Consider the following 21,133-nt stretch of genomic DNA (forward strand, 5'->3'; position numbering starts at 1 on the left):
TAAGAAAGAAATTAGAGAAACATCACCCTTTACAATAGGCACAAATAATATAAAATACCTTGGGGTAACTCTGACTAAACAAGTGAAAGACCTGTATGACAAGAACTTTAAGTCTCTGAAGAAAGAAATTGAAGAAGAGATCAGAAAATGGAAAGATCTCCCATGCTCATGGATAGGTAGGATTAACAAAGTAAAAATGGCAATCTCAACAAAAGCAATCTACAGATTCAATGCAATCCCCTTCAAAATCTTCACAAAACACAATTCTTCACAGACCTGGAAAGAACAATACTCAACTTCATTTGGAAAAACAAAAAACACAGGATAGCTAAAAGAATCCTGTACAATAAAGCCACCTCTGGAGGCATCACCATCCCTGACCTCAAGCTCTACTATAAAGCTATAGTAATAAAAACAGCTTGGTATTGGTGTAAAAACTGACATGTGGACCAATAGAATTGAATTGAAGACCCTGACATTAACCCACACACCTATGAACACCTGAGTTTTGACAAAGAAGCCAAAACTGTATCACGGAAAAAAGAAAGCATCTTCAACAAATGGTGCTGGCATAACTGGATGTCAACATGTAGAAGATTGCAAATAGATCCATATCTGTCACTGTGCACAAAACTCAAGTCCAAGTGGATCAAAGACCTTAACATAAATCCAGTTACACTAAACCTGATAGAAGAGAAAGTAGGAAGTAGTCTTGAACAAATTGGCACAGAACACTACTTCCTAAATATAACACCAGTAGCACAGACACTGAGAGCAACAAATTTTTTAGGTGTTATTTTTTAAAATTTTATAATTTATTTAACTTTACATACCAGCCACAGATTCCCCTGTCCTTCCTCCTCCCACCCCACCCCCACCCTCCCCCCAATCCACCCCCCATTCCCACCTCCTCCAAGGCAAGGACTCCCCTGGGGAATCAGCTCAGCCTGGTAGATTCAGTTGAGGCAGGTCCAATTCCCTCCTCCCTTCACCTAGGCTGAACAAAGTGTCCCAGCACAGGCCCTAGGTTTCAAAAAGCCAGCTCATGCACTAAGGACAGGTCCTGGTCCCACTGCCAGGGGGCCTCCTAAATAGTTCAAGCTAATCAACTGTCTCACTTATCCAGAGGGCCTGATCCAGTTCCATGGGGGGTTGTGGTGGTATTGTGTTCCCCAAAGTATTGTGTACCCTAATAAACTTATCTGGGGTCAGAGAACAGAACAGCCACTAGATACAGAGGCTAGAAAATGGTGGCACTCACACCTTTAATCCTAGCATTCCAGAGGCAGAGCTCCATCTGGATCTCTGTGAGTTCAAGGCCACATTGGAAACAGCCAGACATGGTGACACACACCTTTAATCACAGAAAGTGAGCCTTTAATCCCAGGAAGTGAGGGCAGAAAGCAGAAAGGTATATAAGGCGAGAAAACCAGGAACTAGGGCCCTGGTTAAGCTTTGAGGCTTTCGAGAGGCAGTTCAGCTGAGATTCATTTGGATGAGGACTCAGAGGCTTCCAGTCTGAGGAAACAGGATCATCTGAGGAACTGGTGAGGTAAGGTAGCTGTGGCTTGTTCTGCTTCTCTGATCTTCCAGCATTCATCCCAATACCTGACTTCAGGTTTGATTTTATTAATAAGTATCTTTAAGATTCATGCTACAGGGGGTCCTCAGCTATTGGTTCATAGTTCATGTGTTTCCACTAGTTTGGCTATTTGTCCCTGTGCTTTTTCCAATCATGGTCTCAATATCTCTTGCTCATATAATCCCTCCTCTCTCCCACTGATTGGACTCCTGGAGCCCCACCTGGGGCTTGGCTGTGGCTCTCTGCATCTGCTTCCATCTCATCCAGTCACTGAATGAGAGTTCTATCATGACAGTTAGGGTGTTCGACCATCCAATCACCAGAGTAGGTCAGTTCAGGCTTTTTCTTGACCATTACCAGTAGTCTATTGTGGAGGTATCTTTGTGGATTTCTGGGGACCTCTCTAGCACTTTGCTTCTTCCTATTCCCATGGGGGTCTTCATTTATCATGGTATCTCTTTCCTTGTTCTTTCTCTCTGTTCTTGATCCAGCTGGGATCTCCCGCTCCCCTAAGCTTTTTTTCCCCTGACCCTTGGCCTTCATTACCTCCCCCCCATGTCCAGTTTGAGGGTAAAAATTAATAAATGGGACCTTCTGAAACTGAGAAGCTTCTGTAAGGCAAAGGACACAGTAAATAAGACAAAATGACAGCCCACAGAATGGGAAAAGATCTTTACCAATTCCACATCTGACAGAGGGATGATCTCCAAAATATATAAAGAATTCAAGATTAGACATCAAAATAACAAACAATCCAATTAAAAATGGGCTACAGAGCTCAACAGAGAATTCTCAAAGGAAGTATCTCAAATGGCCAAAAGACATCTAAGGAATTGCTCAACATCCTTAGTCATCAGGGAAATGCAAATCAAAACAACTCTGAGATGCCATCTTACACCTGTAAGAATGGCTAAGATAAAAAACACTGATGATAGCTTATGTCAGAGAGAATGTGGAACAAGGGGAACACTCCTCCACTGTTGGTGGGAGTGCAAACTTATATAACCACTTTGGAAATCAGTATGGCGATTTCTCAGAAAATTGGGAATCAATCTTCATCAAGACCCACCTATACCATTCTTGGGCATGTACCCAAGGAATGCTCAATTATACCACATGGACACATGCTCCACTATGTTCATACCAGCATTATTCATAATAGCCAGAACCTGGAAACAACCTGGATGCCCCTCAACTGAAGAATGGATTAAGAAAGTGTGGTACATATACACAATGGAGTACTACTCAGCAGAGAAAAGCAATGACATCATGAGGTTTGCAGACAAATGGATGGAACTAGAAAATATCATTCTGAGTAAGGTAACCTAGACTCAGAAGGACAAACATGGTATGTACTCACTCATAAGTGGATATTAGCTGTAAAGCAAAGGACAACCAGACTGCAGCCTATAACTCCAGAGAAGCTAGCTAACAAGGAAGTGGGACACATGGATCACCCTGGGAAGGGGAAATAGATGAGATCTCCATGAGTAAACTGGGAATGAGTGGTGGGCAATGGAGTGTAGGGGATGGAGGATGAGACCATAAGGGGATGGGATGGTTGAGCTGGAACAGGGATGGAGTGGAAGAGCAATGAAAGAGATACCATGATAGAGGGAAACATCATGGGGATAGAGAGAAACCAGGTGCTAGGAAAGTTCCCAGGAATCCCCAGGGATGACCCCAGCTTGGTCTACTAGAAATAGTGGTGAGGGTGCCTGAACTGAGCTGGTTTACCTCAGTGATGAGACTAGTGAATACCCTAACTGTCATCACAGAGCTTTTCTACAGTGATTGATGGATGCAGATACAGAGATCCACAGCCAGATACCAGGCAGAGCTCCAGGAATCCAGTCAGGGAGAGAGAAGAGGAATTCTATGAGCAAGTGCATTAAGATCAAAATGGGGAAACCTGAAGAGATGAACAAACCAAACTAGTGGGAACTCATGAAAGTTGGATCAATGGCTGTGGAGCCTACATGGGACTGGGCAGGGCCCTCTGCATGGCAAAACAGTTGTGTAGCTTGATCTGCTTGGGGAGGTCCCCTGGCAGTAGGATTAGATTCCATGCCTGGTGCATGAGCAAGCTTTTTGGAGCCCACTACCAATGATGGGACAACTCATGCAGCCTTGAGGCAGGGGGAGGGGCTTGGACTTGCCTCTACTGGATGTGCCTCCTCATGGGAGGCCTTGCCTTCTTGTGGGGGATGGATTAGGAGGTGGAGGCTGGGGGACAGGAGGAGGGAAGAGGGGGACCTTTGATTGGTGTGTAAAATGAATGGAAAAATTTTCTTAATAAAAAAGAAAAAATCCCCAACACTCAAGATCAGAAATGAATTTTCACTTGTCACCAAATTTCTAAATTTTTCTAGATATTTTGTATGTTCTTTCAAGTAGGAAAACATATTTCAAAATATATAATAACCACTAGGTACAAAAGAGATTATAAATGTCATATGTTATTCATATTACAAAAAATATAGCTGAAATTTAATAAAATAGATATGGTAAAAATTTTTAAAAATCCTAGAATCAAACTAAAAATGGAAATACAGCATCCCAAAATTTATGGGACACAATGAAGGCAGTCCTAAGGGGCAAGTTTATAACACTAAGTGTTATAATTTTGAAAGATCTAAAATTAATAAATTAATGATATACCTGTAGGTCTTTTTTTTTTTTTTTTTTTGGTTTTCCGAGACAGGGTTTCTCTGTGTAGCTTTGCGCCTTTCCTGGAGCTCACTTGGTAGCCCAGGCTGGCCTCGAACTCACAGAGATCCGCCTGGCTCTGCCTCCCGAGTGCTGGGATTAAAGGCGTGCGCCACCACCGCCCGGCGGCCTGTAGGTCTTTTAAAGACAAAAGCAAACCAAGACTCAAAAGTGGATGAGAAGAAATAATCAAAATCAGGGCAGATATTTAAAAAAATAGAAGAAACAAAACAATACAAAGAATAAGATGAAGAGCTGAGTTTTTGAAAAGATAAAATTGACAAACTGTTAGTCAAATAATGAGAAAGAGATAAAAGACACAAATTAATAAAATCAGAGATGAAAATGGAGACATTACAATGGACACAGAGGAATCCAGAAAATTATAAGGATATACCTTAGAAACCTATATATTCAATTAATTGGAAAACTTAAAATAACTGATGAATCTCTAGATAACTATGACGTGCTAAAATTAATTAAAAATGAAACAAATAACTTAAACAGATCTATAAATAAATAAATAAAAAGATTTAAGTGACAAAAAGACTCCCAAATGAATTCTTTGCAGAATTCTATCAGAACTTCAGAAAGAAACTAACATTAATACTGCTCAATTTATTCCATAACATAGGAAAGGAAAGAAGGCTTCCAAACTCTTTTTTTTTTTTTTCCCGGTTTTTCAAGACAGAGTTTCTCTGTGTAGCTTTGCGCCTCTCCTGGATCTCGCTCTGTAGATCACAGAGATCCGCCTGCCTCTTGCCTCCCAAGTGTTGGGATTAAAGGTGTGCGCCACCACCGCCCCGCCGGCTTCCAAACTCTTTATATGAAGCCAATATTACCCAGATGTCCAAACCAGAAATCATCAAAACAGAAAATTACAGTTTAATTTCTACAATTAACATAGATGTAAAACTTCTCAGTAAAATACTTGCAAGCAGAACTCAGGATCTCAGCAAAAAGATCATTCATTCATCATGACCAAATTGGCTGTATTCCAGAGAGTCAGAGATGGTTCAACAAATCTAAACTAATAAATGTAATTTATCACATAAGTAGACTAAAAGGAGTTAATGCTCATCTTATTATATGCCTTTGACAAAATTCAACAACCTTTTATGATCTCTCCATTAATGGAGAGGTTAGAGATGGAGGGAACATACCTTGATATAACAAAAGCTATAAAAGACAAATTATAGATAACATCACACTAAATAGAAAAAAAACTTTCCACTTCTATTCAGTATAGTGCTTGAAGACTTAGCAAGAGTTGTGTAAGAAGAAATGGAAATAAAGAGGTAATAGGAAAAGAAATAAAAGTTTTTATGTTTTTGCAGATAGGATTATATATGTAAGAGACCTTAAAGACTCCACCAAAATCTCTTAGGGATAATAAACACATTCAGTAAAGTGGCAGGGTAGAAAACTAATCCACAATAATCAGTAGCCTTCCTATATACCAATGATAAATGTTCTGGAAAAAGAAATCAGTGAAACAATCCCATTCAAAACAGCCACACAACAAGTAAAATACCTGGGGATACACTTAGCTAAAGGAATGAAAGACCTCTATGTGAAAACCTTAACACACCAAAGAAAGAAACCTACCTAAGAAGACACTAGAAAATGGAAAGACATCCCATGCTCATGGATCAGAAAAGTTAATCTTGTGAAATTAGCCACCCTATGAAAAGTAATCTACAGCTGCAATACAATACTAATCAAAATTCCAAGGTCATTCTTCCCAGGTATATAAAAACACAATACAAAAGTTTACATGGAGGCACAAAATACCAAGGATAGTCAAAGAAATCCTGAACAAAAAGAATAATGAAGAAAGTATCACTGTACCTGATTTCAAATTATACTACAGAGTCATGGTGATAAAAACAACATGGTATTGGCACAAAACCAGTTGATCAAGGCAATAGAATTGAGAAGCTAGATATAGGTCCATGCAACTAGAGTTACCTAATTTTTTGACAGAGATGTCAAAAATATATGTCAAATAAAAGGATAGAATCTTCAAGAAATGGTGTTGGGAAAACTAGATTTCAATATGCAGAAAAATGAAACTAGATTCTTATATCTCATCCTGAACAAACTCAACTCCAAGTGGGTCAAGGACCTCAGCATAAAGCCTCATACCAAGAAACAGCTAGTGGAAAAAACAGGGACTACTTCAGTGTATAGGCCCAGGTCAGGACTTTCTGAATGAGACTCCAGGAGCATAGGAAATAAGATCAATAATCAATCAATGTGATCTCATGAGACAGTGAAGGAAATTGTGAGGCCAACAAAGTGGGAGACAGTCTTGGCCAGCTATTCATCTGACAGATGATTATTATCTAGAAATATACAACAAACTGAAAAGACAAGTATTAAGAAAATAAACAACCCAATAAAAATGGACCATGGAATTTAACAGAAATAAATTACTATTGCTCTTTCGAAAGTGTCCAACAACTTTAATAGTCAGAGAAGTGCAAATAAAAGCTACTTTAAGATTCCATCTCACTCCTATTAGAATGGCCATCAGAAACACCAGTGGTAACAGATGCCAGGGTAGATGTGGTGAAAGGGGAACTCATCCATCAGTGATGGGAGGATAAACTAGTGCAGTGACTTTGGAGCACAGTATGGACGTTTCTTAAACAAACAAGCAAACCAAAAAACATCACTTCCATATGACTGAGCTATACTACTCATGGGCATGTACTTCTAAATAGACATTTGCACATTCATGCTCATCATGGTGCTATTCACAGTAGCTACGAAATAGAATTAACCTAGAGGTCCAGAAGAATGGATAAGGAAAATGTGGTCCATACACACAATGGAGTGGTTCTCAGCATAAAGGAGGGAGAAATCATGAAATCAGCAGTTAAATAGATGCAACTGGAAAAAATGACATCAACTGAGGTAACTTAGGTGCTGAAAGACAAATGCTGTATGTTCTCTCTGATATGCAGATCCTAGGTTCGAATCTCCTGTGTCCTGTGTTTAACTTAGAGCACAAAGGGAATCTAGCAAAGTAAAAGGGGCCTTTGTGGGATGGATGTGTTAAGGGGGAAGGGTAGATTACAGGTGAGATATGTAGAAACATGGGATTCTAAGAGCAGAAAGGTCGAAGCAGGAAGGGATATGGGACAAATCAGAGGGTGGGTGGAAGGTTAGCCCAAAGGAAGGTTGTAGGAGGAGCCACGTGGAAGCCTACTATACCATACAATCTAATTAAAATAGGATTGGAGGGATAATAGAAACCTGTGACATGAAAGTAGAGAGGAATACTGTGACTAAAGGGTTAAGTGGGAATGGGGCTGAGGGAATAGGGCAGAAGAGGGGGTAGCATGGGTTAACCAAAATGTGTGAAAAACCCTTCCAGGAACCAACTGGTTCATAAGCTGATTTCAATATGTAACTTAAAAAGACTTTAAATGGTAATACTCTCCCAGAAGACATGGGTTATTAAGCAAAAATCATAGTGCAAGGTTTGGGATACCTCCTTACTAATTATTGGACAAGAAAGGTTCCAAAACAACACAGATTATTTCCATTGCCCTTAGTTACCCATCATAACTACATGGTAAGACTGTTGCTAAGACACAATGCACTTTGCCTGAAGGACATAAAGAGAACAGTCTCAAACAGTCTGGGAACCTTCTTCCCTTCTGGCTAGCTTTCATAGTGTCAGAAGGTGCTCTGAAATCTGCTGGGGGAGAAAAGACATAAATGGTCTTAGCCAGCACAGGACCCTGTATGCTACAATACCAATCTACCAGAAAAGGTGTACTTTCTGATTCAATAGTGACCTGAAGTTATGGATAAAACCAACTGCCTTTACACTGGATTTGAGACCCACTCCAGAGGAGGGAACCTCATACCTGGTATTGTAACTCATGAATTGGGAGGTCATAGCCCCTCGGGTGGAATCTGCTATTATTATTATTATTCTAAGTGATCTTGTTAGCAAACTTCCTTATAAATATTTGGGTTTATTTTATAGACCGGAGATGATATCAACTGAGGTTCAGAGAAGCTTCTTTCTGCAGTGGACCACAGTCAAATGCAGAGATGCGTAACTGGTCAAAGTGCTGAGATTTGAAGATTGAGTGTTCATCTCTAAATGGGGCATCTATATTAAGCTCCTTCCCCCATCCCCCTGCAAGTCACAGGGAACATCACAGAAGAAAGAGCAGAAAAAGTGTTAAGAGCCAGAGATTGGGGAAGAGTGCTGTGGAATGCTGTCTTTGGGAAATGACAGTCATGAGCACTCAGGCTCTTAGTCTCTGTTCTTTGATGGATTCTCTATCTCTTCATTGACTTTTGCCCACTGCAGAAAGCAGCTTCTCTGGTCAAGGTTGAGAGCAGCACAGGTCTGTGGGCATCAACATAAATATTTAGAAGTCAGTTTGATACATTTCTTTTGTGTGTGTGAAAGGGTGTATGTACTTCTGTGTGCGTGTGTGTGGAGACCAGGGGTCAGTCAGGTGTCTTCCTTAGTTATTTTCACTTTATTTTTAAATATATTTTATTACATTTATTTATTTTTCTATCTCTGTCTATCTGTCTGTCTGTCTGTCTGTCTGTCTGTCTGTCTGTCTGTCTATTTATTTGCGGCAGTCAAGAGACAACTTGTGGGATTCACTTCTCTGCTTTCACCATGTGGGTTCCAGGGATTGAATTTCAGTTGTCAGGCTTGGTTGCATGCACTTTTACTTACTAAACTATCTTACCAGCCTCCACGTTTTTTTGAGACAGGGTCTATATTGAACCTGGAGCTCACCAACTGGCTGGATTGGCTGGCTAGTGAGCTTCAGTGACCTACTTGTCTCCACCTCTTCAGTGCTGGGATTACAGGCACATAGTTATTGTGTGATATTTTGTTTGTATTCTGACAAATAAAGCTTTCCTGGACATCAGAGGGCAAAGTTAGCCACTAATTAACCATAGAGGCCAGACAGTGGTGGCACACACTTTTAATCCCAGCACTCGGGAGGGGGAAACAGGAAGATCGGGAGTTCAAGGCCACCATGGCTATACAAGATTGAATAATGGTACAGTAGATGGTGATTAACACAGGGACCCACAACTGACCAAAGTGCAGAGAATAAGAGTCTGAAAATGCTCAGTCCTAGAGGGACTCTATACTAACACACACCCTCCCAGGGCTCAGGGATTGTTGCCGAAGAAGGGTCAAAAGAGTATAAGGGTCTGGAAGAGAAACAGAGCCAGGTGGTGGTGGTGCATGCCTTTAATTCCAGCACTAGGGAAGTGGAGACAGGAATATAAGGTGAGTGGAGACAGGAGCTCCCCCCTCCCCATTCGGTCTGAGGATTTGTGGAGATAAGAAGTTTCTAGTGGCTGCTGCTCTGCTTCTCTGATCTTTTAGCTTTTACCTTCAATATCTGACTCCGGGTTTTTATGGTTAAGACTAATTAGGATCACACATCCCATAGCTATTTATTTATTTGTTTTTTACATTAAAATAATTAATTTTTTGAGAGTTTAATCAATGTGTTTCAGTAATATTCACTCCTCTACCAATTCATCTCTCATTCATCCCATCCTTTCCTACCCACCCAACTTTGTGTAATTAAAAAAAAAATCCTCCAAGACAAATTTGTGCTGCTTAAATATTCTTGAGTGTGTGGTCTTTCACTGGCGAGTAGTTGACTTCTGTCTTAAGTTACTGTTTTATTGCTGTGAAGAGACACCATGGCAACTCTTACTAAGGAAAATGTTGAATTTTAGTTCAGATATTTAGACCATTATCATCATGGTGGAAATCATGGCAACACTCAGGCCGACATGGTGCTGGAGAGGTAGCTGAGAATTTTACATCTGGAATGGCAGGAAGAGAGTGAGCCACTCAGCTTGGCTTTGGCTTCTGAAAGCCCAAAACCCACATCCAGTGATGTACTTCCTCCAACAAGGCCACATCAAATCTCTCTCAAGTAGTGCCATTCCCTAATGACCAAACGTTCTGAGCCTCTGGGGACCATTCCTATTCAAACCACCACAGCTTACTAGGTGCTACACTCTCAGAGAAAACAGATTCTTTCTCTCTTGGTAACTAACTATTGCCAATAGCTCCATGGCTTGGGGTGGGATGTGTGCTAAACTCCCCTTTCCGTGTTGGGGTTTGATCTAGCTCGGGCTTGCACAGGTCTTGTGCGTCCTGTCACAACCACTGTGAGTTCATATGTACTGCTGCTGCCCTGTTGTGCTCAGAAAGGTTTCCTTGTAGGTATCTGTCATCTCGGGCTCTTAGACTCTTTTGACCCTTCTTCAGCAACAATCCCTGAGCCCTGGGAGGTTGTGTGTTAATATAGAGTCCCTCTAGGACTGAGCATTTTCAGACTCTTATTCTTTGTACTTTGGTCAGTTGTGGGCCCCTGTGTTAATCATCATCTTCTGTAAACAGAAGCTTCTCAGATGAGGGTTGATAGATACTTTGATCTGTGGATATAATGACAAATCATTAGGACTCATTTTAACACTATAGTCTTCTAGATATACATAGTGTATATGTATGTAGTAGGTTCTTCCCTAGGGCCTGTGATATGTCTAGGTACATATCACATATGGGAATTACATTCAATCACAAAATCCCACTGTTTGTGCCACCATTGCACTAAAGGACATGTCTTCCCAGGCCAGTCATATTGTAGCTTGTGGGGTTCATCTCTGGTTATGACTGTCCTTCCTGTGCAGTGGACTTCAAATCCGTACAGAGAGTGGTTGGTTACCCCTCTAACAGTAGTGTCATTATTGCACAAATTGGCACATCCTGCTTGGCAGCCCAGTTAAAACAAATGAATAAAAGAATGAGTGTAATCATACACCTGAAATTTCCAATAGAATTGTCCTCAAGATGTCTCTTCATTGTTTCCCCACTCCATTTCCACTTCTAGTTCCACAATGTAAATGATTATGTTTATTTACTTTAAAAGGGCACTATTTTATTTTAAAGGGAGCCAGGCCTACTCACCAATGTCTTGAGGCAGTGTAATTGTGACTAGAGACTGGTCTAGGTGAAGTTGAATCCAGAGATAATGAGACTGCCTGGAAAGGCCCATTATGAGTTCAAAGGAAGGTTCTTGGATGGTGAGGTGGCCACAAGCAGTAATTATTTTGTTTTTACCAACAATATGATAAGATGTTAGCAACTTGAACTTGCCCTAGGCCCCTGAGTGAGGCATTTACAGTCAGCTTCTCTTGCCTCATAGTAGCTATGCTGGTTTGAAAGAAAATAGGCCCTAAAGAAAGTGGCACTATTGAAAGGTGTAGCCTTGTTGGAGGAGGTGTGTCACTGTGGGGGCGGGCTTTGAGGTCTCTTTTGTTCAAGCATCCCTCAGTGTGACTGTCAGTTGACTTCCTGTTGCCTACAAGATGTAGGACTCTCAATTACTTCTTCAGCACCAGGTCTGTCTGCATACCACCATGCTCCCTGTCATGATAATGGATTGAACCTCTGAAACTGTAAGGGAGCCACCCCAATTAAATGTTTTCTTTATAAGAGTTGCTGTGGTCATGGTGTCTCTTCATAGCAATAAAAACCCTAAGACAGAAGTCTTCCTGGAACAAAATGAGGCAATTCCAAAGGTCACTGTAAGAATTCAAAATAAGACGCACTGTGTGCCACTGATTGTGGAAAGATGACTGATGAGATCATGGGGGACTCAACATTGGCTGCAGCCTGCATCAGGTCTACATTAACATGATGATGCATATATGACCAGTGTAGGAATTTGGTTTGCCCTTTCTTCTATCTATATAAAGAAAGAACTTGCAAGAAGTCATTTAGGGGCTAGGGATGTAGCTCAGTTGATAGAGTGCTTGCTTAGTTTTATCTCCAGCACTGAAAAAGCTGTGGTGGCAGAGACCTAAAATCTTAGCACTTGGGAGGTGGAAGCAGAAGGATCAGCAGGTCAGGGCCATCCTCAGCTACATACTGAGTTCAGCATGGTATGAAAAAGAAAAGAAAAGAAAAGAAAAGAAAGGAAGGAAGGAAGGAAGAAATAAAGAAAGAAAGAAAGAAAGAAAGAAAGAAAGAAAGAAAGAAAGAAAGAAAGAAAGAAAGCTCATTGCAAAAATCTTCCCTTACTTTCAGATTTTGTTCAAATCATAGGACTGATGCTTCAACCAGAAATTTTCATTCAACTGCCATTTTTCATTGCACAAATTGATCATAATGGAACTATCTAATTCAGGCTTCTCTCTCTTTGTTTTCCAAGGAGCCAATCTTGTCATTTATTCTTTTTAAGCACCTGCTCTGTGTAAATGTTTGCAGTAGATTTTGTCAGTGTCCTTTAGGAATTTACCATTCAATTGAGACAATACACTCACAGGGGGGAATATCATTAACAACACAAAGCAGTGTAGTCAACAGTGATCACAGGTGGAGAGACACAAATTACAGGGAACCAAAGGCATAATCCCAGGTTAGGGAGACGAAGGGCCACCTCCCACAAGAGGTGATGCTGTGCATGCACAGATAAGTCAGCTTTGGATTCTGGAGCTCTCTCCTCCAGACCAAGTAGTCTGAACAATGCCTTTTCTCCTAACATCACACCTTTGCCAATGTCTACTTTGCAAATCTTCCCTAAATTTCTAAGTCCAGGAATTTGAATGTGTGGTTTTAAAAGGGAGGATTTACAGGGATTACTGCCTATTTTGGATGGGATTGTAAAATGTAAATTTAACACTGCTCTGGCTGGAGGGGAAGAAAATAATTTCTAAACACTCACTGTAGTAGGGTGTGCACCATCTGTTTACTGTATTGTCCTGGGACAAATGAGAATGACTGAAAAAGAATGCGTTCCTGTACTGCCCTCTTCTCTGAGAGGAGACAAGGCAGTTGCAGCCGGTGGCAGAAATGAGGTCTCTGGAGAGCCGAGAGCCGAGGGGCAATGTCCAGAGGTATCTGGGATCACCACAACTTGGGGAAGGGAGGTGCTGTGGCACCTGCTGGGTAGAGACTGGAGGTGTTGCCTAGTTTTCCTGCACTAGACATGGGAAATTTCTGATCAGATTCCTCTCAGAATAAAGGGAACAGGAACAAATCAAATAAAAATACTTCCACCAAAATGAAGTTGGAGTGAGAGTTGGAGTTCAGCTCATTTCACACTGCCCCAAGGCCACCACCTCCCCTACCCCCTTTGCCCCATGGCCACCCCTCCCCCACCCCCTTTGCCCATGGCCACCCCTCCCCAACCCTTTGCCCCATGACCAACACCTCCCCCACCCCCTTTGCCCCATGGCCACCCCTCCCCCACCCCCTTTGCCCCATGGCCAACACCTCCCCCAACCCCTTTGCCCCATGGCCAACACCTCCCCCACCCATTTTGCCCCATGGTTACCACTTCCCCCACCCCCTTTGAGCTGCTCATTCCTTGTGAAGCCGACAGTTTTGACTGACTGTAAAATGTCAAGTGAATGACTTCAGGAAAACATAGTATTGAATCACTGCCAAGTAGTACAGACAGCCGTTAATTTGATTAGTTTCTCCTTGAGTGTGCCAAGACTCCCACCTTTCAGGGATGAGTGTGTTAGACCGTTGTTTCCAGTTACTATTTCTCTCTGGGGGAAATGTATATGTGGAGAGGGAGGGGGTCAAAGGGAATCACAGGGGACCTGGGTTTCAGTCTTGGCTAATGGAGGCTCTTGATGAATTAGCTATTGCCTTGCAAATTTAGAATAAATATACTCGTATTGGCTATCAGCGTTTGGAGATATTTTGATACCAAATGATGCGCACACCCAAGGGCTAGTTTTTAAGCTGAATATAATTTTAAATTACAAAACATTTACTAAATGTGTCTAACAAGAATTTGTTGCATGTCAACTTTCTACAAACATGGAACTGGGTACAGCACCGCCAGAATTCAGTCTAATGGAGAGACTGCTGAGGAAAAGAATGACTGGAAATAATGACCGTAGTCCTGGGGCCACGTGCCTGATGGGATCATTGCAGGGTACCTTGAAAACACTTCTGAGAAGAGACTCCTTACGTTGAAACTCAAGACTCAAAGGACAGTAGAAGTTGACTGCATATGTGTGAGTGGGATGTTTAGGGTGAGGATGAGAGGCCTTGCAAATGGCCGCCAGCTTGTGTCATGAAATTCACAGGCAGTTAAGGGACAGCATGAGGAACTCAGTAAACTCTGAGAACATTCATCAGAGCTGTTAGGAAGTTTCAGAAGTATTTCTGTGAGAAGTTCATTCACTGGACAAATTCACTAGTGGGAGTGTGTAGAACCAAGAGAGAACCAGGCCTCAGAACACATGTCATAAAAATAGGAGCCTGATTGGATTAGAACTCAGCCATAGAACACTTGTGCAGAATAAAGTCCCATATTTAATCTCTAGCATTGAAGCAACACACACACACACACACACACACACACATGCTCACATGCACACACACATATCACAAGATAAAATAAAAAGACAAGCTATAGTTTATGGTGATATTTTATTTGTATAAAAATGTTATTTATATGTTAATAAATAAAGTTGCCCGGGGGTCAGAGCTATTAGCAAGCCATAGGAAAGCAGGGTGGTGGCATATGCTTGTAATCCTGGCACTTGGTAGGCAGAGCTAGGAAAGTGTCTGTGTGTTCAGGGATACAGCCAGCATTGGATACACACGCCTTTAATCTCAATACCAACCATAGAAGACCTGGAGATCTATACAGAAAGGCAGTGATGAGGCAGTCATGTGGTTGGGTTTACAACCAATGAGAAGGCAGAACAGAAAGTCTATATAAAGACTTTAACACAGGAAGTAGCTCTCGTTCGGAGAGGTAGGACCACCGCAGGAGGAAGGGTAAGGTTTTAGCTCTTAGCTCTGACCTCTAGGCTTTCTTCTTTGCATTGGTTCTGTGTTTCTTATTTAATAAGACAGTTGGTTACATCTACAATAGCTGGTAAAATATTTATAGTACCAATATATCAATTTTGATAAATCAGTAAAAAAAAAAGTGGGAACAATGTGAAAACAAACAGAGAAAAGAAAAATAATCTTTTTATAGACAAAGGAAGACTCTCTTCCTTGTTGATAATCTGGAAAATTCTAATTAAAGCCATAAAGAGATGTAGTTCTATACTCATAAGATTAAAGAAATTAAGAAGCCTGACAATACTCAGTATTACTAGAAATGTGGAGTAAAGAGAACTCTGATATTATGCTGATGGAGATATAAATTAGTGCAACTACTTTGCAAAAATATTGGTAAATAGGAAATAAAAAGATGTGCTCTTCTTACATGTTCAAGGATTCCAGGATGCAAGTGACCTCTATTTTTTAAAAAATTCATCTCTCAGGGCTGGAGAGAGAGCTCAGAGCATGTACTGTAGCCTGGATGGTGACACTTGTCTTTAATTCCAGCACTTTGGAGGCAGAGGCAGGTGGGTATTTGTGGGTTTGAGGCTAGCCTAGTCTACATAGTGAATTCCAGGTCAGCCAGGGATACATAGTGAGACCTTGCCTCAAAAAACAACGTGTAAAGCTTCAGAATTCTTTTAGAGTCTATGATTTTATCAGCCATAGGTAGTAGGCTAGGATTACAGTATCAGGCATAAATTCCCTTCTATTGATCAGCCTTTAATCTAACTAAACAGCTGTTGTTTACCCCCAGGATATCAGTGCCATTATTGCACCCTTGGAGATATCTTGCCAGGTTGGTTGTCACTGTGGCTCATAGGCTTTGCAGTGAGCATGACTATTGATTGCTTTCTCTATAAGCAGCTTGCATAGTAGCTTTAGATGCTGGGCCCTGTCTCAATTCCTCCAAGTGTTGGGCCCAAAGGGTGTGGTGTCTTCAGCAATGTGGTCTTACTTTCAAATTCTGGAAAAACAGAACAAAACAAAACAAAGCAAAACAACAACACCCAACAAACTAAGGGCAACATAACAGAAGCCTATATATTGACTTGGGAGTCTCTTAGACGCCCCAGACAAACAGCTCAAAGGGAGGGTTCCTACATTTAGAACTCAAGTTTTATTAGATGGTCTATGGCCTTTGGAGGGAGTGTTAGCACTCCAATTAGCATGAATTCATTTAAACTACATACGCATGCACGTACACACTCATATATATTGTATATGTGTTTTTAAGTAAACATAAAATAACATTTCCCTGAGGCTTTTTCAAACATCTCAGTCTTCTTTCTCCCTTCACTCCACCTCTGCCTCTGTATTACCCCCTTCCCTTCTCCCCAGTTAAAGCCCCCTTCCCCTGCTTTTCCCATCTCCCCCTTCATGGCACCTGTGTCCTATTAGTCCCCTCTAGAGCTTCTTCTCCTCTCCCCCACCCTACAGTCACTTTTGGCTTTCCTGGTTTCTTCTGTTACTCACGGTTGCATGCTTATATCTAAAGACTTGGAGCTAGGAAGCACACGGAGAGAGAAGACCGTGCCGTGTTTGTCTTTCTGGGTCTGGGTTACTTCACTCAGTATATTTTCTTATTTCACCCATTTACTATGAAATTTCACTTTTCTTTACAGCTGCATAGATGTATATATAAACTGTCTATTTAGCAGAACCCAGAAATGCAGTCCATACTTAAAAAAAAAAAGTATCTAATACTGCTGAGGGAGGGAAAAAAAAGGTTGAAGAAAAAAATGTAAAATGTAAGAATAAATCAACATCTGTAATAGTAATCAAATTTAGTGTAAGAATATGTAAACATTCACAGATGTACAGGAGTTGAAATAAAAGATTGCATATCAAAAAAATTGTTTATATCCCAAAAGGAAGGTGGAAGAAGAGGAAGAGGAAAAAGAGGAATCACTGTTGTCTGTGAAGGTGATTGGCTCACAGACTCAGAAAGAGGGAGCCACGTGAGGACCATGAACCAGCCAAGGAGAGAGGCCTCAGGAGAAACTAGATGTGGTTTAAAAGAAGATGGTCCCTATAAGCTCACAGGGAGTGGCACTATTAAGAGTTGTGGTCTTGCCAGGGGGTGGTGGTACAGGCCTTTAATCCCAGCACTCGGGAGGCAGAACCAGGTGGATCTCTGTGAGTTCCAGGCCTGCCTGGGCTACAGAGTGAGTTCCAGGAAAGGCACAAAGCTACACAGAGAAACCCTGTCTTGAAAAACAATCAATCAATCAATCAAACAAACAAACAAACAGCTGTGGTCTTGTTGGAGTAGGTGTGGCCTTGTTGGAGTAGGTGTGGTCTTGTTGGAGTAGGTGTGGCTTTGTTGGAGGAAGTGTCTCACCAGAGGTTGGGCTTTGAGTTCTCAGAAGCTCTAGTCAGTTTTTATCTGCTGCCTATGGATCAAGATGTAGGATTCTCAGCTCCTTCTCCAGCATTTTGTCTGCCTACACACTGACCGCCATGCTTCCCGTCATGATGACAATGGGCTAAACCTCTGAACTGTAAGCCAGTCCCAATTAAATGTTGTCCTTTATAAGAGTTGCCATGGTTATGATGTCTCTTCACAGCGGTAAAATGCTAACTAAGACACTAGACCCATTCATACATTGGTCTTGAACTTTGAATTTGTAGAATTTTGGGAACAGGTTTCTGTTGTTCAAGCTTCTCATTTTGTAGTGTTTAGCTATGGCAGCCTTAGCAAAATGACACAGACGTGGTAGACATTAAAGTAGAATGTCAGATGAAATTGCAAGCCACAGAACGTTTAATGGCATGACCCCATTTAAGTACGGGTTTCAGAAAAGACGTGGAGTCTGGAAATACACACATTCCTTGACCTTTCCAAAGATGGTGCTTAATTCCCCTCCCCTTGAATGTGGCCAGACTTCCTAAATGACTTATAATGAATAGAATGAATACAATACAGTGCAGCTGGTGGCGTGACTTCAAGCCCAGCCAATGGAAGACAGTGCTGCTTGCTCCTTGTCCCTCTCTGTCACTTGTTTTGAGGGGCTGGGGTGGCAGTGTCTGAGAAATGGGCTCATTAAAAAAACCAGGTGGCAGCCACCCGTCAACCTGGATGAATTCCTTCCTACTGTGTTCGTGGCAGCTCCTTAAGCTATACTTGGAGGATACTCTCATGGCCTGGCGGAGAGGACCATGCCATAGGAACAAACATGCTACCTTTAGCCAGCAGCTGGAAAGGAAATGAGGCCTTCTGTCAACGCCCATGTGAGTGCCTCATCTTGGAAACCTATCTCCTCCCCCCAGAGTCTCCAGATGAGACAGCCTCTGCCTAACTCACCATGAAACCCCAGGAGTCATTGTTATCCAGCATTAACCAATGAGGCCAATCCAGGTTCTTAATCCAAAGACTTGTGAAATATTTCTTATTTTAAGTTGTTAAATTTGAGAGAGTACTTAAAATGGATACAACGCACAATAGAGAAAAGTCAAGGGCCCAGGAAACATAAATGTCCAGATGGCGATGGTACTTGTTGGAAGAAAATGCAATCATCAGGGCAACATATCACAAAGGTATCGGGGATTTTTTTTCTAGTGTGTGTGTGTTTGAGCACTCACGTGTGTGTACATGTGCCATAGTATGTGTGTCAAGGTCAGAAAACAATTTGTGGGAGCTGATTCTCTCTCTGCCAGGTAGGTTATGGAGTTTGAACTCACGTTGTCACACTTGGTGGCAAGTCCATTTACCTATGGAGTCATTCACCAGCTTTGAGGATGCATCTTTGTAATCTGGGTAGCCAGCGCATGACTATTCATTTCGTTATTATTTTAAAAAAAAAAAAACAGTTTTATATGTGCATGTATCTGTCTATCTACCGGAAAGCTATTTTATTAAGAAAAAGTGAAACCAGAAAATCAGAAGGGTACCCAAGAGCTGTTTCATGGCAACCAGGGAGTAACGGAGGATGCAGAGAGCAGGTGGCAGGTCTGAGAAATGGGCTCATTAAAAAACCCGGAACAGTGCTGATGGCACCGAACATGCAGTGTGTGTTAAGACCACTGGCTGTGCAGTGGCAGCCCCCTGTCAATCCGGATGAATTCCTTCCTACTAAGCACACAAGGACCTCAGAGGATCAAGTTCCAGTTCAGGTGTCAGGTCTTCTGAGAAGTTCCTGTGCCATGTCACCTCCTTTCCACCAGCAGCTAGGTGGGGGCTTCCATGTCATTTACCAAATAACGACTGTGGGCATTGCTCTCCCATGCAATACTTAACGTGGGCCAGAGGCTCTGCCCTGATGGTTTTCCTACATAGCTTCACTCAATCTTCACTTCTGCCCTGCAGAACAAGTGTTTTTATTGTCTCTGATTTAAGAAGCTATACAGCGTTTTGATTTGTTTGACTTTACAGTGGGTGGGCACAACCATCCACTCCAAATGACCTCCTAAGTGACACACAGACAGAGATGCCAGATGCTACTGCAGTGGATGACAATTATAACTTTTTGTTTTGTTTTGTTTTGGAGACCATGATCTCATATAGTTCAGGTTGGCCTCAAACTCAGCATGTAGTACTGAGGATAGAACCCAGAGACTTAAGCATGCTGAGTCATGCTAAGTCATAGGCCAGTGTTTGACCAACTGAATTGCATCCCTAGCCCCAAGTGTATTGTTTAGCACCCTGCTGCCTGTGAGCTTTGGGATGATTTAGTCATGTCTTAACTCAGCATGTGTCTTGGCATCTGCTCCACAAGAATGAATGGACAAATGAGCAGTGGGCAAGGGTATAGGATATCCATTGGTTAAGTTCTCAAGTTCCCCAGAGCAGGCCTTTGGATGCTCTGTCTTTGGATGCTTATTACTCAGGACCCCATTCCAGTGTTGCCTCCAGCAGCCCTTACATTATTTTAATTCCTAGAGCCATATTTCTCTCACAGTGTTGCCCCAGCCTGCCAGAACCTGCTTAGTCTGCAGTCTGAGAGAAGATTAAGGAAACTGGAAATTTATATCCTTCTTATGGCAGCTTGTGGCCAATGATGAGTGAGTGTGTGGCTGTGGCCAGTCAAGCTCCTGTGCCCTACACTCTCCTCAACTCTTCATGTATCATACCCACAAAGATACCCTGCATAGGACTTTACTTACGTGGCAGGTTGTGTTTTCAAAGCTGGCCACACAGGCCCTCCTATTACACGTGCACTTCTACAATGCTGTCTTGCTCTGTGCCCACAAAGCTTGAGAGAGAATTCTCTTCTTGGATCTGGACTGAGGTGAGTGAGAATAGTCAACAGCAGTCAGTTGAGTCTGGAGAACTTAGTGCTGGCTTCTGAACTAGGTCAGGACAAGTCCTGCAGCTTTTGTTAGGCCTCTGAAATTCTTGTCCCCAGACTCTGCCTCTTGGAATGCTTGTTCTCAGTGGTTACAAAAGGAAAAGCCTGAGCCACATGGAAGGCCACATGTGCATCCAAGGTCAGCAGTCTGAACTTCATGTCATCCCAGGCATGTGTCCACTCTGGCTTTGGGTTTCTCTAAGAAATGCTCCAGACACAATGGGACAGAAACAGCGGTCATCTTTGCCTCATGCCAAGTTCTAAGCCTTCTGGTTTCAGACTTGACGACTCTGTGGGTAGAATTCAGGTGATGGTTGATTTATGCCTACAGGTTGGAATTGAAGCAATAGAAAACTAGAAGGGTAAATATCACATCCTTTCCCATTCTTCTGTCAGTATTTCCTGAGAACACATTCCAATCCCTTTTGTAAGGAATTGGGTTCTGCCCCAGAGAACCTCCTGAGTCACCCTCTCTCCTTATCTGGCCTGGACACTGGGACTGGGGACGGGAGCTGTTAGGAACCTGATGGTCAGGTGTAGGATGAGCATAGCTCACTGCTGCTCCCTGTCACCTACAGCACAGCCACTGGGCATCCCCTCAGCTTCAGGCATCTAGAAGTGGAGTTTGGAGTCTGTTGGAGGACCGTGGGCTTGTTTGGCCAT

The sequence above is a fragment of the Peromyscus leucopus genome, chromosome 5 (assembly GCF_004664715.2).
Source record: "Peromyscus leucopus breed LL Stock chromosome 5, UCI_PerLeu_2.1, whole genome shotgun sequence".
Taxonomy (NCBI): domain Eukaryota; kingdom Metazoa; phylum Chordata; class Mammalia; order Rodentia; family Cricetidae; genus Peromyscus; species Peromyscus leucopus.